We start from the raw sequence: 11,028 nt of genomic DNA, 5'->3' as shown, positions 1-11,028 counted from the left end.
ACCGGATCCTAAATCTATCTATCTATATATATATATATATATATATATATATATATATATATATATATATATATATATATATATATATATATATATATATATATATATATATATATATATATATATATATATATATTGTAACACCGCGAATTTATCATTTTGACATTTATAATTTATTTAACCATTTTATTACTTTACTTTATATTTTTAAATTATTTAATCTGATTAATTTTATTTTAAACATGATTTTTATAAAGGTAATATTTTAAAGTTTAATTTATGTAAAAATACGTATTTTAGTCGGATAGTAATAATAATTTTCCATCTTAAATTAATATAGACTTGAGACATTTTCCCGTCTAGCATAAGACCGTCACATTTCACTTTTGAACCTAGTTTAATCCGGACCAACCACAAATCGACTACACATTCACCTACCCTTTTACACTCTACTCTTAAATAATAATAATAATAATAATAATAAAAATAATAATAGTAATAATAATAATAATAATAATAATAATAATAATAATAATAATTATTATTATTATTATTATTATTATTACTACTACTACTACTACTACTACTACTACTACTACTACTACTACTACTACTACTACTACTACTACTACTACTACTACTAACCCCACCAACCCGTCTTCCCCCTTCCTCTTTTTTTTTGGAATCAGCTACCACAACAACAACATACAACGACACCTTTAAACTCCATTTCTGTCGTCCTTCTTACTCCGATCCCGTCACCATTTCTCAACAAATTCGATAATTTTTGTACCATTCTATTCCTCTTACCTTCCTCCTTCCTTCAAGGTAAGAAAGTCTCATTTTTGTGGTGGTTTCGTTTTTCGCCGTCTTATAAAAGTGTCATCTTTTATCTTCCTTATCCCGTTTTCTTGCTCTTTAATGAAGGATTTGAAGACCCAAAGTAAGACTTGTGCCATGTGAACCATTTATTCGAAGAAGTTATAAGGTAACGGTGATAGGTTACTCGACAAAGTGTAGGAATTTTGCCTTATAAACTAGTTTCTAGCTTATGTGTGTGTTAAAGTTGTGTCCTTTTCGCTTTCTTTCATTTGTATGGTTGAGTGTGTGAGTTTAGGAGGCATTTTACATGTTTGTCCGGCTGTTCTCATAGCTTATTTCTCATGTATGATGGGTCGTTTGTGAGCTATGCAGATTCATCAGATATTGAAAAGGCTCTGAATGTTTTTAAGAGACTAAGCAAATAGTTGGTAAAAGCATTATATAGGTGAGTGGTTCCGAGATGTTGGGAACGTATTATGACCAAACGATTTATGAGGTAGCTGATTCATAGTTAATGGGTATTAGCCAACTAGATTTTAGTGATTATAGATTTTACATGGTGTATTTCACAAGAGATGAAAGATGGTCTGCGTCACCTAAAGGAGAGCAATTATGTGGGTTTAATTGAGTTTTTGTTGGTCCTATATGATGAATATTCTCATACTGCAATTGTTATGCAATATTTAAAGTGCCGATTTTTATTAGGCTTTGAGCTTGGGCTTGTCATTGTACAGAGAACCTAATTTGGGTGTTGCTGTTGTGGGTACATTATCGAAATTCCGTCTCATGCTTTATATAACGTATTTCGTTAAACATCGTTCATTTGTATGTTTTTCTCACATGAGGTATAATTGTAGAATTTCGTTATTTAATTATTTTTCCTGTCTCAAGTATACATGTGAAATCCTCGTGTTTTATATTACGTAATTCATTAAATATCGTTCAATTGTCACATTTATTCATTTGGACTCGTCACATTTATTTAATTGAGCTTGTTGTGTTACATTTGTAGGACTTCACATAATTGGATTGTTGGACTTCACATGATTTACTTATTGGGTTTAATAGGTCTTGTTTATTGGGCTTGACATGATTCAATTGTTGGGTTTAACATGTTTCTTTCATTGGCTTTCTCATATTTTATTTATTGGGCTTAAGAGTGAGTCATTTGTGATGGTTCCATTTTATTCCGTAATTTTCACATAACGTAAATTATTCATTATCGCTCGTTATACTATATTTAACCGGCATGTTAAATTATGAAATGAAATATTTATTTATATGATATAAGTATGAAAGAATGATTATAAATAATTACTTGTAAAAGGTCGCATTCTTGTAGAAATGCCATAATACCATCGTATATGCTTGACATACATTTTCGCCCTACTTGTGCTGTTCTGGCAAGTACGAGTTTGGCCTGTTTGTGCTGTTCTGACAAGTACGGTTTTGGCCTACTTGTGTTGTTCTGGCAGGTACGGTTTTAGCCACTTGTGCTATTCTGGCAAGTGAGTTTTATCTTAGTTTTTCCGCCACTTTTGTGCTGTTCTGGCGATTGGGGTACTCGGTCTCCTTAGTAGTCGAGTCTTGGGTGTGTGTTGTGCTAGCGCACGTCGAATCGGGATGTACACCCGTAAATCTGCAGATTTAGACTTGGACCGTATTATCATCGTAGTCCTACCCCGGGAAATTATAGTCTAAGAGTGATAAATGTCTTGCATTATTTGGATGGTTACTTTGGTCACATCTCCTTGAAAAACGTGCTCGGGGCTAAGTGGTCGTGTCTGCTTCCTTGTCTTTCTTCTCCAATTATTTATTATTTCTTATGCCTTACTTACTTGTTTATTCCATCATTTCTTTTATCCTTGTTGGTTTAAACACGTATGGCCCCATGTTTAGTTATAATTCGATTCACTCATAACTTATCTAATATGATTATTTGTTTATGTTCTTTGTTATGTTCGTTTTGACATTTTGTGGCTGGGAGAACGTTGAGTTACTTCCCACTGACTGTGGCTTTCTTATTTACATGAAAGGCAGGTTTGTGAAGATGCATTTGTGGGTATTAGACGTGTGAGCTTGCGAGCACCTTGGACTAGTAGTCGTTTTATTAGGATTGCTTAGACTCACCTTTTATTGTATTATCATTCGAGAGATATATTTTCCCTCATCTTTGACTATCACGTTTGTATAAACTTAACTTTATTTCCGCATTCTTTATTTGGGTTTTAGATTTTAATGAACCTGCGCTTTAAACCTTAGAAGTTTCAAAAATTTCCTAATTTTCGCTTGAATTTATAAGTTATATTTTCCGCATTATTGCGGGGGTTCACAGTTGGTATCAGAGCCTATGTTGCTCCCGACGCACACACGTGTACCCTAAATTTAAATTTTGACTTGACCTTGAATAATTAATGAGAGATGGGTAGACTTAAGGACCTAAGGTGATAGTCTGTAGTGTGTTTGCTCATTGTTAGGTTCTAACATGTTTGTTGATTGTCAATTAATGATTGTTGTACCCTTGGATCAATGACCGTGATTTTACCCGTGTTGCGATCAAGAATTAGTGCCTATTGCCGGAAATTGAAGAATGCTTCTATTTCCTCGAAGATGTTCCTCGTTCTTGTGTACCTTGCCTTGTTCTTTTACTTCTTGATGCTTATTTCTTCTTATAAACTCTCTTTTGTTTTCTTTTTCCTTGGAAGCTACTTTTGTACCCTCCCAACTTGTCCTTTGCTCCTTACTTATCCTGCCTTGACACTTTATAGATATCTTTCTTTCTTTTGTGGGATGTTAATCTTGGTTAGATAATTTGACTTTTGAGGTGATTGTTTGTGGTTGACCCATAACCCTGGTTTTGAGAGGTTGTGATGCTAGAAATACTTAGGGAGTGTGATGAGGCATACTTAGTGATTCTTATACCTAATTCCTTGATAAAGTGAGTATATTTGATTGGTGGATTCTATGTGTTAAGTGTGAGTTGCCTATGATACTAAGGTTATGGAACTTGGCCTTGTTGTTTACACTTGGAATTTGAGAACTTGGTAACTCGAGTATTGGTGATTGGAGCTTTGACATGGATAGAATTTATGATGAGAGCTTGGAAGGAAACACCTCTAGGATGTTGTTGGCCATTGGTGGTGAAAGTGTTACTTGGAAGTTTCAGTTGAGCTCGAGGTTAGCATAGTCGGTATACTTTTGTGAGCGTTGTGATGATTACATAAGAACCGTGTTAGGCGAGAGTTGTTGCTAGTTTTAGAATCTCATTTGGGTATTCACATTGCGGTAATGAGAATTAGTAGCCAGAGTTCTTGAGATGTAATTATAAGTTGGGATCGATAGATGTTGAGCTGAGATGAGTTAGATGTTTTGGGTGGTTGTCTCGTACTTTGGAGAATGTCACCATCTATGCTTTGGGTTTCGAGAGTATAAAAAGATTTATTTGGGATGATAGAATGCGCAAAGGAACTTTTGAATTTGGATTCTTGATTGAGGGTTGTACCATTCTGAGAAACTCATAGTTTACACTAGTTGGATATGAGCATAACTTTGTTAGAATCTTTAACCTTGATCTCGTGGAGGTTGTTTGTAGATGTTTGAGGATTTCGAGTGATGAAATCACACTTATAGTGAAGTACCTTATTTCATGGAATGGCTTAGGATGAAGTAACATAAGTGTTTTAAGGAAATCCTTAGGAGTGATGTGGTTATGAGTTTTGTTGTTAGGAAGTTTTCGGAACCGCTTAGCATGATGTTCTTATTTGAGATTTGAGTATCTAGAGTTTCCTTGTTGTCTATTTTTCTCTTTTTCTTTGACCATAAGCGTTACCGTTCTTACCCCTCTTCCTCGCTTCGTCGTTCTCCTCCTTTAAGTTTGCTGTTGGTAACTTATAAAAAAACTGTATCTTTGACATCGTTGTTGACCTTACTTCGACTCTTACCCCTAGGGAGTTCATCATAGTTCTTTTGTTGGTTAAGTTTGAACCCTCTTAGCGTACCTTGTATTTTGGTGTCTAGATTACCTTTTATTTCGTACGATTTCAACCATTTCAAGCTACCATTTTTGGTTCGTTGTTAAAAATTTATGTTACTTTTACAAAACTTTACCTATTTTAGAGGTTTGAAAATAAAAATTTAATTTAGTTCCCTTTTGTTCTTTGAGTATAGACTTCTTTATCATGATCTTTGAATGCTAAACCCGAGTTGCTTTTAATTTTGCTCAATTTCTAACTAACTTTGACTTATTTATGGTTCCTTGTTAAAATTTAATGTTATATTTTCAAGAACTTGACTCCTTTTAGAGTTTAAAAATGAATCTTTTACTTTTCATTTGGCTTTTACAAAAGAAAATTTGAGTGGATTATCATTTTCATTTGGTTTTAACGTTGATGGGATGTTAGGACTCGTCATTTAAGGCGTCTAATAACTTGTCCTATGCTTATCGGCGAATGAGTTTGTTTTGAACTTGTCTTTGGCTTGGAAAGTTAGCGCGCTCTTGTGTGAACGACAAGAGCAATTTCGTTCCATGAAGGATACTTTTACTTTTGAAAACTCTCCATGACCGTTTCTGGAAATATTTTGATTTTGGATTTCTGCAAATGATGTGGTATTTAACCTTGTCTTTGATTTGGAATGTGATGTTCTTGAATGCGCAACGAGAGCACTTCCGTTTCTTTGATGAGAATCTGGTACTGTTGAAAAATTTTACTTGAGACTTTTGAAGGAATTTTGATTCTTACTAGGACAAACCTTTTAATATTTTAGTTACCGATTTCAACAAGTCCGGCTTTATCCTTATAACCTTTCATTTTGTACTTTCAAGTTTCGAGGACGAAACTTTTTAAAAGACGGGGTGATTGTAACACCCGCGAATTTCTCATTTTGACATTTATAAATTATTTAACCATTCTATTACTTTACTTTATATTTTTAATTTATTTAATCTGTTTAATTTTATTTTAAACATGATTTTTATAAAGGTAATATTTCAAAGTTAAATTTATGTAAAAATACGTATTTTAGTCGGATAGTAATAATAGTTTTTCGTCTTAAGTTAATATAGACTTGAGACATTTTCCCGTCTAGCATAAGACCGTCACATTTCACTTTTGAACCTAGTTAATCCGGACCAACCAAAAATCGACAACACATTCACCTACCCTCTTACACTCTACTTTTAAATAATTCTTTTATTATTATTATTATTATTATTATTATTATTATTATTATTATTATTATTATTATTATTATTAATTATTATTATTATTATTATTATTATTATTATTATTATTATTATTATTATTATTATTATTATTATTATTATAATTATAATTATTATTATTATTATTATTGTTGTTGTTGTTATTTTTGTTGTTGTTGTTGTTGTTGTTGTTGTTGTTGTTGTTGTTGTTGTTGTTGTTGTTGTTGTTGTTGTTGTTGTTGTTGTTGTTGTTGTTGTTGTTGTTGTTGTTGTTGTTGTTGTTGTTGTTGTTGTTGTTGTTGTTAATATTATTTTTTATTTTTTATTTTTTATTTTTTAATAAAAAGGATGCGCGCAGCTTTCATTAAAATAGAAATAAAAAATTACATGAAATTGGTGGGGAGCCGAGAGACAATCTGGGCTCCCACTCCCTTAGCAACAGCAAAGCTAAGTCTAGTAAAAATGTAAGCGGCCACCCGAACCCCCGCATCCTGAGATACCGATAATTTCTAGATCTGCTTGAGCAAGACAATAACATCCGAACCCAGCTCCCCAAGTGAAGAGAAAGAGAAGGGAAGAAAACCATAACCCGCAGCTGCGCACAAATCCCCGTACTTAGCACACTTACGCTGAGCAGCATCAGCGACAACCCGGCCATGCACAAAATCCGCCATCCCAGTCTGAGTCAAAGGAGAAGACCCTGTCAAGTCGACGCACACATCGCGCCCCCTGTCCCAAGAATAAAGCAGCAAATCCGCAGGACGAAGAGACCCACCATGCCCGTCAACCAAACCGATATCAACCTCCTTTCCCGCAGAAATATCAGATCTATAGCAGATGTCGAATAGAGTGTCACAGACGAGGTTATGCCGATGTTTAACGCCCACAGTACCAGTACAAGAAAAAACGTGGTCACCAAAAACATCATCAGCAAAAACCCGAGAGCAAGCAGGACAGGGCCTAGATACCGTGAATAACGGAACACCCAGACGATACCCAAGCACACTACAGTAAGTCCTCCCATTCATAGGCTGACCCAACCCTGAGATAGGAACCACACGCAACCAATCATAGGAGTGGGAACACTGCTGAGACTACCTCAAAGCAAGTTGGCGTGGTGTCAAAGAGAAAACAGACCCTGAGGTAGCAGCAACCGTCGCGAAATAAATGTCTGCCAATTTCTTCATAAGTTTGGGGGCAGCAATTTCACTAGGGTTACCTAAGATATCAGAGCCTGTAGTCACAGAAAACACCCGCGCGGCATCATCAAAAGTAGGACCAGCAGCTACAATACCAGAAGGTCCGAGGAGCTTAGCCTGCAAATCAGCAGACTGCAAACGGGACGCAATAAAAGCATAATGTAGAACATCTCCCGCCATATAGACACCAAGCCCACCAAGATGAAAAGGGAATGTAGCAAGGCGCCACTGCCAATCTCCAAAACCCGGGCCAGACGCGGTGACAATACGTTCCAAGCTGGAACGAATAGCAGAATCAAAAGGAAGATGGACCGACCCAAAAACACCTGGGGAGCAAGTACAAAGGGAGAAATAGAGCTTGGAAATACCAGTACAAGCGCGAAGTAGAAGCAACTGACATTGCGGGTCCTCTAATGCGTGTCTAAAATATGATGTTTTACACCCTCTTTTACACGCATTTCAGAGCTCAAATGTGTAGTTCATGCTACTATTTTCCCTATTTCCGTCTACTTTCGTGTTTTTTGTATAATATTGCAGAAATGTGAAGAATGCAGCGGAAATCGAGCCGAATCCGTCCCTAAGTACTTGGCATTGCATTTGACATGAAGTGGTGACTCGAGAGATGAACTTGGTGCGCATTTCAAGGCCTGAAAGATAGATTTGCGAGAGTTTCAGAAGCGGATTACTAGCTACAGTGGTCTATAGACTGACCTATATGGTCTATAGACTGTCAGAATGTTGAACAGAAGTCTGCAAGAAAGAGGGGCAGTCGATCGACTGGTCTCAGTGGTCGATCGACCACCCCACGATCTGACGCGCAAGATAAAATTAGAATTCCGAAGCCCATTATAATTAGGTTTTAGGAATAAAAGTTACGTGACTGTTGTGACCATAATTTGAGCATATTTAGTCCCCGAATTAGCCTTGTTCCCATGCTTTTTAGTGCATATTTGGGTCATTTATTATCTTTAGTCCTTTGTTTTGCATATTCTTTGAGGTTTTGATCCCTTGGTAGGAAAGGAGTGCAAATCTTGCATTTTTATGGCAAAATGGAGCTAAATTGATTGAATTCAATGACCAAGTATCAAAGAGAAGACAAGACTAGAAGGCCTTTGTACATATTGTAGTAGATGGGCAATGATGAGAAAAGATCCTTGCATCCCCGAGGAAATCCTCAAGGATTGTATGAAGAGAAAGGAAGAAAAGAAGAAAGGAAGAAGCTGATCTACAATCCGAGCGGATTGCCCACAATCCGCCCGTCCAAGACAAGCAATACGAGCGTCTTCCTCAAAAGGCCGCTCGTCCAAAACCACCACAATCCGCCCGTCCACCCCACGAATCCGCTCGTCCAAAACACCCACAATCCGCTCGTCCCGTGCTCTGGACGCTCGGATTGTGTGACAACTATTTCGTCTTCTACATGTTTTATGAAGGATGCGCATACCTCGGGAAAGACTAGCAAAAAGGAGACTCGCATATTTTTCAGAGAGGAGCGATTCCTCAAGGACTTAATCGTCATTTAAGCCCTTAGTAAACCCTAATTTGTGTACCTAATCCCCACTATAAATACCCCATTAGTCTAATTAGATAACCATGTTCTTCTTAGCAATCTCTAGTGTAGTTTATATCAATCAAATCTCTCTTTAATCTTGTAATCAACATTTAATAAAGTTTTAATACAAATATCATTTCCTTAATCTCTCTTTTGTTCATCTTTCATTTTGGGTAATTGAAGATTATTTGGGTTATTATTGGGAGATTGACAACCTTCCAATCAATCATCAAGTACTTCTATTATTCTTTGCTTTATTATTGGAATCATTAGTAGGTATAATTCTCTTAATCCATTTTTAATTATTGTTAATTATCTTCATTTATTCATCATGTTTTACTTTGTTGGTATGATTGACAACCTTGCTAGCATGTTCAACATGATAATGAGTGACTGGTCTTCTTAGCTAGGGTTAATGGGTAATTAGGGGAAACCAACATGGGGGATGATTCATGCTTAAATTAATATGTTTTCATAGTTTATTTGCTTGCTTGTTGTGATCTCAACTTATGCACATGTTATGTTTGATGAAATGCGAGCCTATGAATCCTTGCTTTTTTTTACCCATCACCTATCTTTTCAATGAGACTTGTAAGACATAAACCAACTCGAGTCTCATTAGACCATGCATATAGTTGAGTTGGGAAGATTAAGTCGACTTGTAGGTGTTGTACAATCTAATCGATTTGGCTCCGGGACCCAAACTTTCCTAGGATTGTAAGATATAAACCAACTCGATCCATCACAACAATAATTGCTTGCTTATAATTTGAGAACATGTTTGTATGATCAATTCCCATGAATCCCCTATGACCCCTTGATACCCTAGTGCCTCTTATCAATTGTTTACATCCCTTTTTAATCATCTTGCTTATTTGCTTTCATTGCTATTTAGTTTAGTGATCTTCTATTCAAACCCCAAATTGTGACACCCCTAGACACCGCTACTTGCAATTGAAAATCTCATCTCAATTCCCGTCCCTTGGGATCCGACCTTTACTTGCCTCTTTACTAATTGTAGAATTGTTTGTGGAGTTATAAATATTGTTTTGGTATAGGTGCTCCTAACGACAAGTACCGAAAACTAAACCTCTCAAGAGAGTCCGACCAAAAATGGCGCTGTTGCCGGGAACGGTGTTAACTTGATTTAGATTTTCTTAGATTGTTATTAGTTGTGTCTTTCTTGTCTTAGGGAAGTAAAACTCCTCAAGGTTTGTTCTAATTATTTTCAAGTTGTTTGATATTTTGCATGTCCAGAAGATCACAAGGTAACTTGTTACCCTTTGATCACGAAATTGAAAGGACTTTGACAAACAATAGAAGACTTGCTAGGAGAACTTTGAGAGGTATTGGTGAGGTTGTAGATATTCAACCAAACACTATTGAGTTCGTCAAACCTTTTTCAAGAGAAGGAGAGGAGAACCCAACACAAAATAATCCCACAATGCCTAAATTTTTATCACAATCCGTACCAACCGAGGAGAACCTACCCAATGGTACTCCCACACCACAACACTTAACCGGAAATTTCATTGCCAAATCCGCATTTATCCAATTAGTCAAAAGAAGCCAATTTGGGGGGATGCCTAGTGAAGACCCTCACTCTCACATGGAGACTTTTTGTGACTATTGTGATGCGATTTCTCAAACCGGTGTAACTCAAGACAAAATTCGATGGGTCTTATTTCCTTTTTATCTAATTGGCACCGCAAAACAATGGTTGAAAGGTCTTGATAAGGCTACTCTCGAATTGACTCTTGGAAGAAATTGGCTCTAGCTTTCTACAAAAGGTTCTACCCACCGGAAAAGACTAACATGCTAAGAGCTCAAATTACGGGCTTTAAGCAAAGAGATGAAGAATCCTTGTATGAAGCTTGGGAGCGATTCAAGCGAATTTGTCGCTCATGTCCTCATCATGGACTTAGCGAGTGGTTCTTGGTACAACAATTTTGGAATGGACTTTATGAAGACTCAAGAAACATTCTCAACATGGGATCAAATGGTATGTTCACCGAAGTTGACGATAATCAAACTTGGAACAAGATTGAGGAAATGGCGGTCCATAATTCACAATATAGTAGACCTCGCAAGGCTACTAGAGGAGGAAAGCATGAAGTGGACTCTATTACTCAATTGGGTGCTCAACTTAGTGCTCACATTGATACCATCAATTTGAAGTTCGAAAAAGCTATGGCTAGACTTGAAGAAGCCTCGAAATCACCAAAGCAACATGTTAATGCCATGACGGCATCTTC

At 36.3% G+C, this 11,028-nt stretch overlaps 1 non-coding gene across 1 annotated transcript; it reads right to left on the bottom strand.

The window, feature by feature from the left end:
* Nucleotides 1-10,588: 10,588 nt before the first annotated feature.
* On the bottom strand, nucleotides 10,589-10,695 carry LOC141602882 (small nucleolar RNA R71). The gene has a single exon (XR_012524788.1). It is a non-coding gene; the product is annotated as a small nucleolar RNA R71 (small nucleolar RNA).
* Nucleotides 10,696-11,028: the final 333 nt, after the last annotated feature.

Source organism: Silene latifolia, chromosome 9 (assembly GCF_048544455.1).
Source record: "Silene latifolia isolate original U9 population chromosome 9, ASM4854445v1, whole genome shotgun sequence".
Lineage (NCBI taxonomy): Eukaryota > Viridiplantae > Streptophyta > Magnoliopsida > Caryophyllales > Caryophyllaceae > Silene > Silene latifolia.
Note: the sequence above shows the minus strand (reverse complement) of the source record. Positions and strands in the feature narration are given on the sequence as shown.